The sequence below is a fragment of the Myxocyprinus asiaticus genome, chromosome 20 (genome assembly GCF_019703515.2).
Source record: "Myxocyprinus asiaticus isolate MX2 ecotype Aquarium Trade chromosome 20, UBuf_Myxa_2, whole genome shotgun sequence".
In the NCBI taxonomy this organism is placed as follows: domain Eukaryota; kingdom Metazoa; phylum Chordata; class Actinopteri; order Cypriniformes; family Catostomidae; genus Myxocyprinus; species Myxocyprinus asiaticus.
Genome location: NC_059363.1, coordinates 8,739,404 through 8,757,593, shown reverse-complemented (window position 1 = coordinate 8,757,593; position 18,190 = coordinate 8,739,404). Strand labels below are relative to the sequence as shown.

The 18,190-nt window shown below is 36.9% G+C and overlaps 1 protein-coding gene across 4 annotated transcripts in view; it reads left to right on the top strand.

The window, feature by feature from the left end:
• The window catches only part of LOC127411187 (disheveled-associated activator of morphogenesis 1-like), an 89,806-nt gene that overhangs the window by 26,830 nt on the left and 44,786 nt on the right, over positions 1–18,190 (top strand). The gene's annotated exons all lie outside the window — the stretch shown is intronic.

Below are 18,190 nucleotides of genomic sequence, written 5' to 3'. Positions count from 1 at the left end.
ACATATATTATGATTCAATAAGTCGCGAGCCATTAAGTTATAATGTATCAGCATTAAATGTGTGCGCTCGAGGGATGAGCGTCTCCACGCCAGAGTGTGCATCAGCCGGGTACAGTTTCAGTCTCTCCCCCTTAGATCGGGACATTCGCGCAACTCATAGAAGAGGTGCTGACCACACAGAGAAATGCCAGTTTCGGAGTTTGTAGTTATTTATATTATCTGCTTCCATATTATTTGAACTTTAATAAAGCTATAACGCATTAAATATAACTGCATTTAAGATGTAAGAGCTCCAGCTCCACTTATTCCGCAATGAGGGTGCTTCTGTATTTACTTATTTTGTATTTTTGAATTATAATTCCCTCATACTTTGAGATCTACATCACCTGAAGCTGTTTGGAATGTTTAGAGTGCATCTGGACTGTGAGCTGTGTAATTCTTCCTCTCCTCAGTCAGGCGTGAACTGCAGTGCTGCTCTCGTGCGTCATCATTAGAGTTTAATGTGATCCCATGTTACATTAAATGAGATCAAACGACTATTTGACAGGGAAAATTTTTGTCAACAATTTTTTATTGTCGACGTTGTCGGTAACGTCGACTAATCGTTTCAGCCCTAATATACTGTATATTAACCCATGAAAAAAGTATGTCATTTTCAGAATTTATTGGTGGCAGGGTGTTTTATGTCTGTTTAGTTATTTCTCACCTGGATTCACTCTTTTAGTCAGGGCTGTTGTTATTTTGTTTTGTGTGTTGCCATGTGAAGATACTTGGAACACTTATATAGATAAAGGCACTATAAGCTGTATCCATACTTGTTCTTTGGCCCTGGCTGAAACTAGTGTGTGTGTGTGTGTGTGTGTGTGTGTGTGTGTGTGTGTGTGTGTGTGTGTGCGCGCGCATGCCCTTAGCTAAATGACTCAAACAGCAGTAAAGTTTTGGCCTTAGTAGAGGAACTATTATGAATGGAATGAGACTGGTGTGCATTTCTCCTGTGGGTGTGCTCGAGTGACATTGAATCAACTAGCCTACACATAAACAGCCATGATTCATATACAAGTTGGTGCTATCCTTTTAATGTACATACACTCATGTATGTGTTGTAGTACACATGTAGTACACTTATTGTTTATAGAAAGAAAATAATGCTGTAATAATATCTTAGTTTTTTTGACAGTGATTGTCACCATGTGGATATATAATGAGGTTTTACTACCTGATAAGTGATTACTAAAGATTCCGCTTTCTATTATAATGCACAGATGGTCATTTTTACGAAATAAACCCACCCTGACAGGGTGATCAGGTCTTGAATTGGTTTGAAGGGGGTTATTTTGCAATAATGACCAGCTGCGTGTACGTATTCTGGCTTGTTGCATTTTACTTTTCTTATTCCAATTGTTTTAAATGATGACTCTCATTGCCCTAACATGTGATTTTTTTTTTTTTCTTTAAAGTCAGCGAAAATTAAAGTCAGCGCCAAGGGAGTACTACAGATGTATAAACACCCTACTTTTAACCCTCCTACTGTTGGGGTGCTCAACTGGCAAAAAATAATGTCACAATTAGTGATAGACCGGCATTCCTGCCAGGTCCATTAGTTGGCCGATATTTGTCCATTTTGTGATTATCTGCATCGGCCAATAACTGTGTTCGCTTGGCCGATTATCAGAAATTGTATCTTTCCCTTCCAAAGTCAATTCTAAAATCTACCAATATATTTTTCAATGGATAGTAAAAAAGGGTTTTTCAAGTTTAAGTGAATTTGAGCAAACAGATTACATCTGATATGTACATCTGAATTGCTATAGTTAAACTTTTTTATTTATATCAGCATTTACATTACAGGTTGGAGAAAAAATGTATATGTTAAAGTATTGCGATATTTTTCCTCACGATGTTGTGTCGATATTCTCACGTCAAAAAAACTTTTTTCAACATTAATTTTAGGTCATGGGAAAAAACTTTCTATTAACCAATTTGATCTAGTCCTTCAACAACAGTCCCTAGATGATGTGGTTATTATGCTTTACTGCTGAGACAGAATGGAACTCCTTTGACGTCACCCACAACATGGAAAAGTTGACAACAGCATGGATGCGTTGGAGACCATTCAAATCAGCTTTCCTCTTTTTAAACCAGAGTTTGGCAACATTTTGATTTGTCATATTCATGTCGAAATAGGTCTCAGAGATCAAGAAAAAGCGTTGTTGTTAATGTTGAACATTAAAGTTCACATCCCCAGAAGTGAAGCGATCGTTGTTTTGGCCATTAGCGCAAGAATGTTTTTCAGTGCTCTGGTATTGTGTGTCATGGATAGGTCATTACTTTCAAGCTCCAATATGACATTAAAGAAGCTTAAAAGCAACATTGAAGTAGTCCATATCTACTCACTATAGATTTGTGTGGCAAAAGGATGTGTTTACAAGGTATAAATACAGTCTGCATGTGCAGCACGTTTCAGTTAATGAGCGCTGCTCTGTCGTTGCCACACAAACAGCATGCGTGCAGCTCGTGATTTTTAATATGTGAGTGCTACACATTTAGCTCCAGCTCAGATGTAGATGCTTGATAGTTCGGTTTGCTTAAAACATGCAATTGAGAGCGGCACCGGAGGAGCATTTGACCTACTGAGAAGCATATTTAAACATATACAAACATATTTGACCACAGAATGCTCATGGAACCTAGCGTGATATCATTCGTGATGTCATGACATCATTAATCACATATATAGTTGCAGATAGTAAATGTGTTTGTACAGCATTATTATTATACAGGGACTTTACAGGGATATAGATCATGTTCATGTGTGTGGGTGTTTGACCTGACCTGTCATGTTCCGATGTGTCATACAAAGATAAAAGACATACAAACACAGGGCAACTGCTTACATTCATGGGACAACAGTTGTAAGGGTGACAAATTTAACCATCCATGGTTTTATACATAGTTGTCACACTGGGAAGTTGTCACAAATCACAGTAACAAGATTTGGACCCAAAAGTTCAAAAGTGTGTGTTTCTCTTGCAGTAGTTTTGTATGTTGGTATCTGAAACCCAGTTCAAAACCTTCTTAAATGAGAATAATTTTTGTGAATTCAGTCCTCCTAAGTAAATTTTCACTATGGTATTTTTGTTACAGCTTTTGGAGTAAACAAGCGAACATAATCAAACCACACTGGCACACATTCAGGCAAGGGTTAACTATAAAATGAGGGCAGATTGGTACTAAAAGGTTTAAATGTTTTCTTATGACAAAAGTATCTTTCATATAGGTTTGGGCATGTTGTCACATGTATGTCACATCTTTTCCATTTTTTTTGTTTATTGTTTAATAAATAGTTTTTTTCTTCAGAATTGGGGCATATTGTCACAAAAGTTCAACGTGTGCTTAATTGATTTTACTTTACGTGTTTACATGTAAGCAAACCCTATCTGTTTTTCATTGGTAAATATAATTTGATCATCTCTCATAACTTTTTTCCAAATCTGTTTACTCACACAATGTGCCGTGTTAATCTCATGGTCACAAAAGTCAATAACAGACTGAACATTGCTTTGATTAGTTTAGTTGGAATCAATGCTGTAACTTGCCATTAGCAGCATCTATTGGCTTGTGCCTGTTCAATGACAGGCCAAAGACCAGTGGGGATGTTATCTAGTTGATCCCAGACTGGCCTGAAGGCTGCACTGACTGACCTTCATTAGTTAAACTCTAAAATGGAAACCTATTTGCTCTTCTGCAGCCACTTGATCATTGGTTCCAGAATAATGGATAAGCTTTATAAAAACCCCATGAGTTTTGTGGCTTTTAGTCCATTTCCAAGAGCTTTGAAGCCATCTGTACACTATTGTACTCTTTAAAGTTGCCAAAATGAATGTTTAGCAGATATATGCAATTATGCATTTAAAATGTGCCATTTTTCTCTTCTGGGAAAACGGACCAAAAATATTGATGACTCATCTTGCACTACCCAGATTTTTTTTTCCAATCAAATGCTCCCTAGAGTGAGAATGTCCTTCCCCCTGAAACCACCTGCAACCAAGTAGCAAGTAGTAGCCTAAATCAAATCATGGTTCTTGGCTGTAGCATAAAGTCTGTTGGCCATGAACCCTTCGATACATCCCACCCAAATGTCTTGTTCCGATTCGAAATATGATAACACTGGAAGAAAAACTGCTCAAGCGTAGAAAATTGGAAGTCACAAACCTTTAGGACTGTTGGTTTAGCACTGGTTCAATGACTATGTTTTATCATTGTAATGGTGGTGGAGTTTTTCCATGCTGATGACAAAGGCAGGAAATGTCAGGCACAATCATCACAGAGCGAGAAATGGAGCTCCACGTTCATTCGATTAAATGACGAGGTCTGTTGAGATAGCCTTGTGTGAATGTGCTGTTGTGTTCCCCAGGGCCAGAGCTCTTTAGGTCATATCCTGGAAGAGATATGATTACTGGCTGCTGCATGGGACCTCAAACTGCCTCCATTGCCCAGGCGATTGCCATGCAATTCTGTTATTATGGAGCTCCAGGGCTTGAGTGATGTTTGCTATGGGATGAATGCACAAATATTAGTTTGGTTTTAAGGAAAAATAACTCAAGGCTTCTACTGTAGTCTTTGCAACCAACCTGTAATAGAACTATCACCAGCAGACATCTATGGATTGAGGAATCTCTGAGATTAGATGGTGCACCTCGTGAACATGCGATAAACTGGTGTCTTAAGGATATGGAATGGCTAAACTATGAGAAAAATTTTTCTCATGTTTGTGATTCAAAGATAAGTTTTTCTAGACAAGACAAGTGTGTATAAAATTCATTACTTTCACTTAGAAGAACATGAGTTATTGTTTTCTTTAGCACAGCTGGTAGAGCATTGCATCAGCATCACCAAGGTCTTGAGTTTTATTCCCATCGAACACATGTACTGATAAAATGGTTACCTTGAATGCACTGTTAGTTGCTTTGGATTGAAGCATCCACCAAATGACTAAAAGTACAGTAAATGTTTGATGTATATTAAAGGAGTAGATCACCCAAAAATAAAAATTCTAAGGAAATCATACATGTTTGGTACAGCATGTTGGAGTGTAAATGATGACAGAATTTTTGTTTTTGGGTGAACTATCCCTTCAATATTTTTTATGTATTGTAATACTAAGAAAATATGCAGTTTTGTTCCAGATGACATTTCTAATTTCAACCTATTTAAGATCATTTTAAGACTACTGTACCAAATATCCTGTTACTATCTCAACCATTTCACCAGTGAAGAAAGAAAATGCAAAAAGCTTATGAGCGCAGTACATTTCCCATTTCCCATCACTGAGTTGTGTGCCTCTTTGAGAATTCTCTCTTTTACAAATACAACCGGCCAACAGCTTTACACTGTGCCTGAATGGGGCGAGTGTTAATGAAACCAAATGCAGCAGTTTGTTTTATGCACACAAACGCACGTCTCTCCATGTTTTTGAAGAATGCACATATTTCATTCATTTTTAGAATACTTGGTGTGCCTATCAAGGTATGCATGTCAGATCGGATCATTCGATTTGCAGATTCGTTAAACAAATACATTACATTCCTCATTGAAAAGGCTGGCCTGAAATTAGTTACTTGCACTAATTGTGGTTCTGTTTCCTTCGCATTCATCCGATTCCAGTGAAAAGCTACAACCAGGATGGGTGCAAAATTCCAAACCCTCTGCCAACAATTGATAACAAAGCTGCTTTGTAATGCAAAACTATAGCAAAGGAAGTGGTGTTTTCAAGTGTGTATCCCACAAGTAATTACCAATATTGTGTGCTGTTCACACAGAATGCATCTTTGTGTTCATCTGCGCTAGGGCTGGGCGATATGACATATATATATATATATGTCATGGCGACGATATATACTGTATATCGATTTTGCTATATCTATCAGTGGACAGGGCTTCACGGGAGACTGAAACCAGGCTTGAGCGGGCAATGAGTTGCGGTTGGTAAAATGTACAGTTATTTGCGCACGCTGGTCAAACGGCAGATTCACTAAAAGAATAATGCAGATAAGGCAACGGTGCAATTGTGCCCATAGACATTTGCCAACATTCAATAATAAGGGATACCATGATAATTAACATGCACAATATTGCTATCGTGAAAACTTCAAAATACATTGAAAATGTATAGATAACCTATTAACCAAATTGTTTATATTTTTCTGAATGCACAGTAGCATTTCCGTCAATAAATCAACATTCCGAACTGTAGCATTCAGTGATGGGAGGGAAAGGAGGACACGGAAACTTGGGCTTCAGCTTAAGGTATAACTTTTAATAAACAAACTCAAAATCGCTTTTCAGAATCACACTCATTAGCTTCAGGTTTTGCATAGTCTCTCTCTGACTGGTAGCTCTCTCTCCTCATCTCTGGCTTGGTCCCTTTTTATAACTCTGCCCAGTGCTTACTGCAATCAGAAACAGGTGTTAGACATTATAGCACTCAGGTGTGTGCACCCTTACCGCTTTCTCTCTCTCCGGACGAACGCTCGAACACACCCCTGCCACCACACCAACACTTTAACTCATACAGTAATAGGAAGACACACCAAATTACTAGGAAACTCTAAAATTCATGTTTCTTTTTTAATTAAACTTTTCCCTCAAAGTGTTACCATTGTTGTTACTTGTTCATTTGCACTGAAAAGTCTGTGTTGGACTCAGACTTTTGAAAGCCACCATGTCTCTTTTAATCTTATATGGTTTGATCTTTGCAAAGTTACTTTCTTTGTGATCTTTTAATTTAAAAAGTACAAAACAAGTAACAAAATATTATAATTAAGAACAACGATAAAGTGTATTTATCTTCAACCTGTTTTATAATTCAATACAATGCCGTGATAATACCGTATACAGTGAAAAATGCTTTAACAATTGTCGTGATATGAAAAATTGATACCGTCACATCCCTACGGCACCCACAAACTCATTGCTGATTCTTGGCAATTCTGATTTTGCTGGCCAATTCTGAGCACTCTACAGCGGAGGATACAGCAGTCCACCGTGATCTGACACACACTACCGGGACAGCGTCACTGTGATCCAGACACCCGGATCATCTCTTTAACATGCCGAGGTGCACTTGACTACACCGCACATCTGTACATCTCCATTATTTGATGAATTTTTGATGATATGATCAGTAGAAAAGTCAAGAAAATGAAGGCGAGCTTGTTGTTAAAACAGGTGTGACATCTTTGGTGTTTGTTCACAAAAGCCAACACAGATTAGAAAATTTTTATCTGCAAACTGTGTCGCGTGACGATAATCACATTTGGTAATACAAACAATCTTCTTTACCACCTTGAAGCATGCTAAAGAATATTAAGAAAGCCAAAAGATGCATAATTTTTTTTTTTTTGCAAGAAGTCTTAATAAATATATTTGAAATGTATTTTCTGCAAGACATGTTATTTTCGTTGTGTATTTTTTACTAAAAAGATTTAATATTTTCTGTTATTTTGCTTTGAAAAGATCTTGAGTTTCTTGAGGAAAGTTTATAATATTATTGGTCAACAGCTAATGTGAAATTGAGTATTATGGTAAGGTTGATTTAAAACAGTGTTTATTTTATTTTTAACTTTGTCTAGTTCTAAATAAAGAGAAAATTAAGAGGAAGTAGTTTTCATTTGAAAAGTATTTATTTCACTGACTAGATTTTCCAAAAATAGGCATTACAATATGGTTATTAATTATGTGACCTGATTTTTATTTGTTCTCCAGAAAATATTACTATGTCGTGATGTATATTGTTATTGTGATATAAAATTACTCATATCGTGATATACGATTTTGGTCATATCGCTCACCCCTGTAGTCTGCGCTGTTTTGGAGTTGTTTCTTTACATAAACTTGCATTAGACTGACGTGTTTGACCATTGCAATGCATCTTGCTGCTTTTTCATAGTCTCGTGTCATGAGTGCCACGTTTTTAAGATGCCTTGTCCGCTAAAAGCAACTTTTTTAAATGTCTGTACTCTCCACATCTGCATTTTGTTCTATTTGTTGTGTTGCGTCTAGCTTTTTTAATGCAAGAACACATTTTGTGTGAATAGACCCTTTGGAAACATTGTACACTGGCAATTTTTTTTTACTTAATTAGTGGTGCTTTCTAAGGCAAGCAGAAATCCCTAGCAATCACTTAGCAACCACCCTAAACACTTTAGCAATCACATAGCACTATGCTAAAATCCACGCACACAACTTCCCCATTTTTGCATTGGGAAGCATAATGCATGTTGTTTTTTTGGACACCTAAATATCTGCCTTTGAAATGAGGCCAGTGTTTCCCCTATATGCATTCATCAGCGGCGCACCACCGCTACTAAATTATGAACGCTGCTGCAGTCACATGGTTCATTAATAGTCATAATGCTTGCTAGCCCCAGTTAGATGTGCTCTTTCTACACTGCACAGTTGAAGGGAGCTGGTATGAAACGAAAGGGATCCCACCACATACACACACACACACACACACACACACACACACAAATACACGCACATACTCACAGTGACATCACTGTTTAGCAGTTGCTGATCGCATTTGCACATCGAAGAAGATACCCGAAAATAACTACAGACCTCTTCTAGTGCAGGGTTTCTTAAACTTAGTATGGGTCACGACCCAAATTGGGTCACACAGCCGTACAAGTTGGTTCAAAATGCATTTTAATAAATGTGCAATAATTTCCTGAGTAAGAGTAGATTAAATGGCTGAGAGCAAATTCGCTCTCTTCAGTCCACGTTTCCACGCTGTTGCGCTGGCCGGGTGTCGTGCCGAAATTTGATTCCCTATATCCTTATGTTTAAGGGTAGGTGTTACTGTCTTTCACTCCACAAAATCATTTGATAAGCACGTGCTCTTTCCGTGAGATCAAACGAGGCGGAAGGGCTGTCATGTCAACCTCACGACACCGCGGTTGCCGTGTGTCTCTCCAAACAGAAATATGTCAAATTCCTCAAATAATTTGTGTCGGTTTTGTATAGACCATTTTCGTAAGTATCAGTAAGAGTGAGGAGTGACCACAATGTTTTATGTGGGCAAGTTCAAAGTAATGAGACTCTTTGGAACTATGGTTGCCATGGTACATGTTTGAAGGGGTTAAAAAAATATGATGCTTTCAAGTTCAAACTGGATGCAATTGATTTTTATCAGTTTCAGCATTGTTTTGCATACTTGTTCAATGTTTAATTTCAGTTAAGTTTTTTTTTTTTTTTTTAGTCTGTGAAAGAAAAAAAATATGATAATAAGTTTGAATAAGTGTAAGAACCCCTGATATGGGGTGCCAACCTCACTGTGGAAGAAACTTAGACTAAAATGGTGCATTTGTGTCCTGTGCAGATTTGTCTTGTTAGTCAAACAATATTAGAATTTTTAGCTCAATAAAAAAAGTATTATAGTGACCATGGAGCACCTGAGGTCAATAAAGCAAAGTACTTTAGGGATGCAAACTGGTTACCTTTTAAGTTAATGAGGGGATGTTTCTTTTGGGTGTTAATGTATAAATGCTTGGAAGTTACTGTATGAGATGGGAGTCAGTCATATAGTGTAGTGATTCAGTAGTGTTGATCATTGTTATGTGTATGTTCTGTTAAATAGGCTTATATTATCTATTTGTATTTATGTTTAATAAAAATAGTATTTTTCTGCATTGAGGCATTTCATTATTTGACAGTTATTACTAAAGCTATCTGGGCTTTCAGAGACCTTCAAGTGTCAAAAGCTCCCAGTAAAGAAACACGCACATGACAAGACGAACATGAACAACCCATCTATAACAATTCTAAGGTCGTTTTAAACTATTCCTCCACCGGCGTACATAAACACGGGTCTGGCATTGCAGGCTCTCTGACACGCACACAGCAGCACCGCTACTGAAGAAAAATCCTAGGGGAAACACTGGAGGCTAATAAGAACCTTCATTTTTTAGATCTTGAGGGCAAATCAAATCCTGCTGTCTGCAAGCTGATAAAAACAATTAGCATCCTGTCATTGCTAAATTCTAGTCACCAGGAGACCTCATTTGAATCTACAGCTCTACAGATGCTGTCAACATATACCAAAATGCTTTTCATCAAAAAATAAAATGCATCAGGTTTGCAGTTGATGATTTATTTTCCCAATATATTCTAAAGTTTCAATGTGCCTGCCACGTGATTTCAGTGCATTCCCATAATGCGTTTACTTACAATCTTTCATAAAGATAGAACTTTGCTTTCATAAGGCTTGATGTATCAAATGGGAGAGGTGAACGTGTGAAGTCAACCATAGGACACGCCCTGCTGAAGTGCAGTCACCAGGGTGGGGCACGAGATACGTGGGCTGGTTAGCTCCTCTGGTGTGTATGTGTAGATGAATGAGATATTTTGCAATATTATTTTAATGCTGTTGCTGCACAGACATGCACAGATTTACCTTCCTTCAAGAATCCCTTTGTATTTTGTGCTTTTTTCTGTCATTACAAAAAAAGAATTGACATCCCTTTTACTTAAAGCTACACTATGTAATTTTTTTTTTTTTTTAAATAACAACGAACAAAATGTTATTAATGAGAGAGTGCAACAAAAATCCATCTTCCAAACCATGTCTTTACCCAAATACACTTTGATAAACCTATAATATTGATTTATATTTTAGAGCTGTTGGGACAGATTTAGTGGTAAATTACATACATACATCATTCGCCCATGGGTGTTCACGTGTTCACGTCAGATCCGTACACAGAGAAAATAAGCTCCGGCTACTGTAGCGTGTGTGTGGGAGTAGCGTGAAGCTGAAAGTTTGTTGTCACAATGCACGAGAAAAATTGACCATGGATCATTAAAAACAGCAAACCTCCGGGGAATCACTGATTGTAAAAACAAAGAAACCCCAAACAGAACAGAGTCTACAAGCAAAAAGGGAAAGCGACAGAGTCCGTAATAAAACCCGAATCGACATCGGCTTGTCTTTTCAGAGGTGGCAACAACTGAAAGGATTTAAAAGCGACCCAGAGATGTCTTTTTTCTTACTCAACAGGCAAGATATTTTATTTATATGGTTTATGTATATTTGTGTAATCACACACACGTCTGTGTGTGTGTGTGTGTGTAGTGAAATACAATAATTTTACTGTAATCGGTGCCGAACATTTCACTTGCTAGCACACGTGTATTTTCTTTATAACGGCAAAAATTTATATAAATAAATCCTTTAGTCCTAGGCTTGCCAAGGACATGTGAGTCTTGAAATGATGTTGACCACTGGTTGGTAACAATGACAATCTATAAATTAGTTACTACCATGGTCTATTTGGCCAGAATATCCTGCAGTTATATCTAATGTTAACGAATGTTGCCTTACTTTTGTAACATAATTTATTTCATAACATCAGTGTTTCCAATAAGTCAAAACAACAGCATAAGATATGGCACTTACCTGCTCAGATGACATGTTTTCGGATATCCGTCTTTTGCTTTCTTTTATTTATTTGTCCATTCGCTCTGATAAGATGTCCTGCATCCATGTGTACACTGTTGCTTCGAACCACATTCATTCGCGCAGAGGTGCAGAGCCGAAGCACAACCAAAACAATGTTCTTCTGCTAGATGCATGCAGTTTTATTTTTTTAACCGCTAGAGGGCCAAAAGTTACATAGTGTAGCTTTAACAAAATCAAAAATTCAGAAAAAAAAAAAAAAACAGACTCAAGAGACTCGGTACGTCAAAGCAGCACTTTATAATTTACTCAGATGTACTCACTTCATGAAGCTATATTGCCCAGTTATTCTTCATCCAGGTACCAGTGTTTCCCCAAGGATTTGTTTCAGCAGCGGTGCTGTTGTGCATGCATCCACAAGCCCGCAACGCTAGACACGTATTAACGCGTGTTGGTCGAAGAATAGATTAAAACAGGTGTCAAACTCAATTTCAGCTTGGGACGCTTCAGGGTTTATTTGTGCCCTCAAAAGACCCTTTGAAAATGTGATGCCAGCACCTGCTTTGATAGCACCCATGAAATTACCAATAATATTATGTGCATTGAAATGCACATTTGATAGTACTGCATTGATTTTGAGGTTGGGATGCAGATGAAAATTATGATATTAACAACAGTAACATCTGTGGAAAAAATTAACACCTAATTTTTATATGGCTAAATTAAAATATTCTGACAGTGTGAATAAGTTGGGTCTTCTTCACAGATTCTTTTCATCAGGCTCCTACTTATTAAACTACACTCATCTCTTGAAATTTCTGAAGGCAAACAAAACAACTTGCATTTTCCTACAATCAGAGAGCATTACAAGAGTACAGATTTTACACAGATGGAAAACTGATAGCTTGGTCCATAATTATGAAAATGCACCATAGTATCCATAGTTTTAACAATGATATTTGTAGTAGTTCATGGTAACCATGTAAAACCATGCATAGCTCCACACTACCATGGTTAGTAACTATGGTTTCTATATAAAGAATGGCATTTCTGTAATGAAAAAAAAAAAAAAACAGCAGTCTAAATGCATTTAGAAAGTTTTTCTGCCACAACTACCATAGTTAATACAGTACAGTTAGTGTTACTGCAGTAAATCCATGGTACATTTTTTGTAAACGTTGTGATCTGTTCATTGAAAAGCCTTCTAATGAATGTTTTATTTGTAAGTGCCATTTAGAATGTGGGGGCTGTTTGTTTTAAATTAGTTTCATCATAGAGACATAAGAGTTTTGCAACAGACAATTCTGTACCGCATTCAAACGGTTTTTGCAATCCCCGCCACATATCTCACTGGTTCACAAGCGCATTTAAAATAATCTGTGCGGTTGAGACCAGTCCGCAAATTACCGCACCTGTTCTGTCCTCGTGCTGCTATGATTAAGCCTTGTTGATAATTGATCCATGTAGTGCTGTTTCATTCCGAGCTATAAGCGAGCAAAATGCGCTCCAAAACATACAGATGACAGGGGAAGGCTAATTTATATTCATGAGGAAAGCACTAACTGTTTATTCAGTCAAACGTTGTGATCCCCTGCCATCCTACATATCAGAAATGAGCTTGCGGGCCACTTGAAACGAAGCGAGTTTGACACGTGTTGTTATGCGGTGACGTCACCTTGATTAAGTGTGTGTATTTGTGTGTGTGCATATGTGTGGTGGGGTCCCATTTGCAATGTACAAAGTGCACAGGTGACTGGGGCTGGCAAGCATTATGTTGCATCAAGAATATTAAATGAACCATGTGAAATCTCAACAGCGGCACTCATAATTCAGCAGTGGTGCAGCGGCGCTGCAAAATGCATATAGGGGAAACATTGAGGTACACTTAAATTCCACGAAGAATATACTTAAAACACTATAGGTCTGTTTCTACCGATGTGACTAAATGAACACATTTCATAATGAAAGTGTAAAATCTTTGCAAATTTTCGCATCCAAATCTGTAACTGATTGCAATGCCAAATGTCCTTCTTTGACTGACAAAAGTCAGATACCTGAATGTTCGGCATGAGCCTAGCTGGTCATCAGGACACGATATTTCGGAAATAGCAGGAGATCATAAAGATGCATTGTTTCATTTGAAAATCTTGTTTGTGTTTTTTGTGGCCAAAAGTCAAGCCTGGTGTCATGAAAAAAAACATGTCGCAAAATTTTGTGGCGCTTAAAGCAAGTAAAATTTTCTCTAAAATAGATGAGGTTTTAAAAACCTACCTCCCTACCCTAAACCTTAAACCTAAACCTAACCGATAGTGTTATAAAAGGCAAATTTGAGCTGAAGAATGCAATTTCTTAAGCAACCACGTAATTTGGTGCTTGATACTTTCGGCTGACATGTCAACTTGCGTGCTTATCAGGACTCATTACTTGGCTTTTCTTGTTGCAAATGTTAAAATCACCTTATAGGTCATGTACCTTAGGAAAAGATGTCATAAGATAGCATTATGTGAGGAACAGGGTGACAATTAAGTGGCATAACTAGAGTATAGTAACTAGAGGTTGACCATTATATAGTTTTATCGATTAATCGGTGCCGCTAGTTCCATTATGGAACGATCAATTATCATCAAAAACAACATTTTTATTTTATATTATTCCTCCATGTTAATCTGTTGCAAAAATCATGTCATGTTGATTTTGACTGACAGTGTCCCTAGAGAAAAGGGAAAAAGTCTGTATTTATAATACTGGACAATTGACAAGCGATTGCTGATGATCTACTGTTGATGAATTACTGCTTTTATAGCATTTCTTACCCCCATGACAATGTTTACTTAATGTTTCTATTGTAGGCTAATACATTGTAGAAGACTGCAAGAGTGCATGTTTTATTTCCCTTGTGTTTGTGTGAGCTGAAAGCACAGACATTTCAAAATAAGTGTTCCTGGTGTATTTTGGGCATGTTTAAAGTCCCGCATTAGGCACCAAATTCTCATTTTTTCTGATTATTATTGGGATTTTACTCATTTTGTACTCTTGTTGCCTCTGTCTGTGCCCATCACAGTAAGGAAAGACAAAAATGTTTAACAGTCAATAAATCGATTTTAAAAACTATTGGCCGATAAACCCATTATCGACCTTTTCCAACACCTTAGTTATCGGTATCTGCAAAATCGGTTGACCTCATAGTAACGTAGTTCTATGAGACCAGGAACTTTTCAAAAGTTGGACATGTTGCAGATAGATAATTATTTTACTGTCCTGAGCTTGACCTCCAATCGAAAAGCCACAGGGGCTGTAGAACTTTATACTATTTTAAATGATGCTGAGAATACTCTGACTCTTGCTTGATGCTTTGAGGAAGTATTAGACAGAAGGTCCACTTTCAAGGATAGACTACATGTCATGTGAAGTTAATTTGAACAAGGATGGAGCTGTCATGGCCAGAATTTGTTGAACATGCTTTTTTACAGTCAATAATAGTCCATTTAGAAAAGGACAAGGTTATACATAAACAAACTGACACTGTTTTATGTGTTTTACAACTTCAGGGAGACTCTTATTTCATTTGGGCTGTGGGAAACATGTCTCGGTCCTTTTTTTATTAGAGCTAAAATGTTATGCCCATTGCCCAGTTCATAGCAGATTTGCTTACATTTAGCTGCTGATTCTTTTATTGTTCCAGATGTAAATATTTTAGTCACCTGTCTCGGTACAGACTGCAGTTCTGTATTCCGTGAGCCCCACAAATGAAAGATTATGAGCAGAGGGTCATTTTTCACACTCACACGTTTGTGAGTTTTGTTATGCTAACTTTTTCTGCTAGACTTTTCACAGATGTTTACTTTTTAGGGCTTTCCTGGGATGTATATTCTTACAAATGATTATTTAGCTTCCAGGCAACCCGGTGCTTTGTTTGGACAAGATGTGGATTTAAATCACTGGCTTTTGTTTTGACATTTGCTAGACAAGCTCCATATTGTATAGCATTTAATTTACAGAGGAAGAGAATATTTGCTCAGTGGTGTTTGTGCCGTGGGTCAGTCCTTATGAACAAGGACATCCACCAATGGCATGTGGGATTAAACTCTGTTTGCTTGTGAATGATTTACAGTAGTTTGTGCTGACTTACTGTGTGTGTGCATTGTACACTTGCAGGGCTCCAGACTGTGACTAAAATGGTCGTAAATGACGAACCACATTATAGCGACCATGAGGAGATTATGTGACCCCATGTGACTGTACCCTCCCTAGCAACCGGGCCAATATGGTTGCTTAGGAGACCTTGCTGGAGTCACTCAGCATGCCATGGGATTCGAACTAGCGAACTAGCTAACTCCAGGGGTGGTAGCCAGCGTCTTTACCACTGAGCTACCCAGGCCCGATATATACATATATTAAGACTCATGCTAAAAAGTGAATTAGCGCTCTGCCTGATGTCATCTGCTACAAACAGAGCATGCGATGCTCATAATAGTGTTTTCCTTGTATGAGCCAAGGATCTCTTAAATGTATGAGCAGTTTGTGTCTCTATGTCAGCACAACACTGGATGCACACATTCACAAGCACTCACATTTTGTGAACGATCTGTTTATCTCATTAAATCGCAGCTTTTGCTGTTAAATAATCTCACTTGGACATGACTTGATTTTAATCTGTGCGCTGAATGTTGGTATCGAAGCATTTTTATGAGTACGAGTACAAGTACATGAGCGCGGTATTGGACCCAGTTCCGATACCGGTATCGGTGCATCCCTAGTTTGAACTCAGGAGCTCAGGTTATAAGTTTTAATCAGATTCACTTTCTCAGCGAATCAGCCGCCAGTGAGTTCACAACTGGGAGTGCAGACATTTCAAAATAAGAGTCCCATGTGTATTTTGGGTTTCTTTATAATTAAAAGTCCCGCATTATGTAAAAAAAATTTCTTCTTCTGGTAATTATTGATTGGGATTGGAGTAGCACAATAAACTGCTTCTGGGATTTAATTCAATTTGCACTCTTGTTGTCGTTCTGTCTGGGCCATCCGGTAAAAGTAAAGAAAGACTAAGCAATATTGTAAAACAATTTAAATTATATATAATTATATGAGATCCAGCTTTTGACATTTAGGACAACTGATGGACTTGTATGCAACTATTACACAAAGTGCATGCATTCATTGATGCTCTAGATATAAGGCAACACACTACTATATGCATACTATACTTTATGTAAATATCTGTAATGTAGATTCTGAAGGGCAGTATTAAATAAAAAATATTTAATTTCTTATATTTGTATAAATTATGAAAGGGGTGTGAATATTTATGAGACAAAAGGGAATGCAAACTTATCTTCTCACCTATATATATATACTGTATATTAAACCTCAGATTAATTGGTTATTATCAGCTGTCTTCCTTTTTTTCACCTTTCTATCTTGTTTCTGAACAACAATCTAAACTGAGCAATTCTGTGATTTGGCGACTAAAAACAGCCATTTGGCTCCTTAATGTTTCAGTTTGGAGCCAATGGCTCCTAAGTTATTTTTTTATTCTGGAGCCCTGCCTTGTTTATCTGAAGTTGTTTGCAGCTTTTGAACACATGCTTCACTTTTTGCTCTGTGTTTTTATTGAGTTGATACAATATTTTGATAATACCAGCACTGCTCATATTTTTTCCTCTTTGTTAGAAATGGTTTACATTTTTCCTCATTTGTTAGTCACTTAGAATAAAAGCACCTGGATCAATCTCACAAAACCTTTTTGCGGTGAAATTTCATCCCAAAATCAAAAACAAGAATTTTGAATTTCTGTTTAACTGAAAGAAAAAGAGCCCTAATTTTAGGACCATTAAGATTTTTTGCACTGTGACCGTTCATGAAAATTATGGATATTTCCACTGTTTTTTGCCATGTTTGCATATTAATTACTGTAATATGAAAAAATCTAATTGTATAACATTTACATTGCATTTTGCGCTTGCGTTTAATAAAACAAAATAAAAAAATACCTTATCTTAATAGTCATGAAATAATGTCAGAATGCAAAAATATTAATGGTGCTAAAATAGGCCTCATTTTTAATGCTAAAAATTAGGGCATAACAGAGCAGCATTGTTTAAATATATATCATTTGTTTTATTTATTTATTTATTTATTTTGTAATTTATCGCAACCTTTATTTGAACAATCCCAATATCGATTCTTAAAATATCAACATTAATCTTACCTTTAAGTTTACTTCAGTTTTGGCTGTGTTGATTATTATATATGTTAAATAGCAATTGAACTGCATATTTTGGGCCCTGTTATCCATTTTCTGAAATAATATCTTTTATAATGTACCTTCCCTGTATAATTTACAGCATTAGCTGAGAGAGGATTTCTTTCATATGGACACTATAACTGATACACAAATGAATCGTCAAACCAAATCGGGAAATCTGTATTAATACCCAGCTTGACTAAATATAAGTTTAATTGAAGTAATTTAAATGTAAGTTGAAATATATTTTCTTTTCTTTTGAATTTGTGGTAAAATGTGACCTGGACATGTTTTCATGAGATTCACCTGTCTCCAGAATTAATAATTGTAGGCCTAATGTGTAATGTTACAAAGCTGTACAGAATGTGTAACATTCTTAAAGCCTGCTGATGTCATGGGAAAAGGTGAAAAAGTATAAAACCACAAACCTTGGACAAACCAAGATGCAAATGCATGCAAGATGTTCATATAAGTTCATAAGTCCTGTT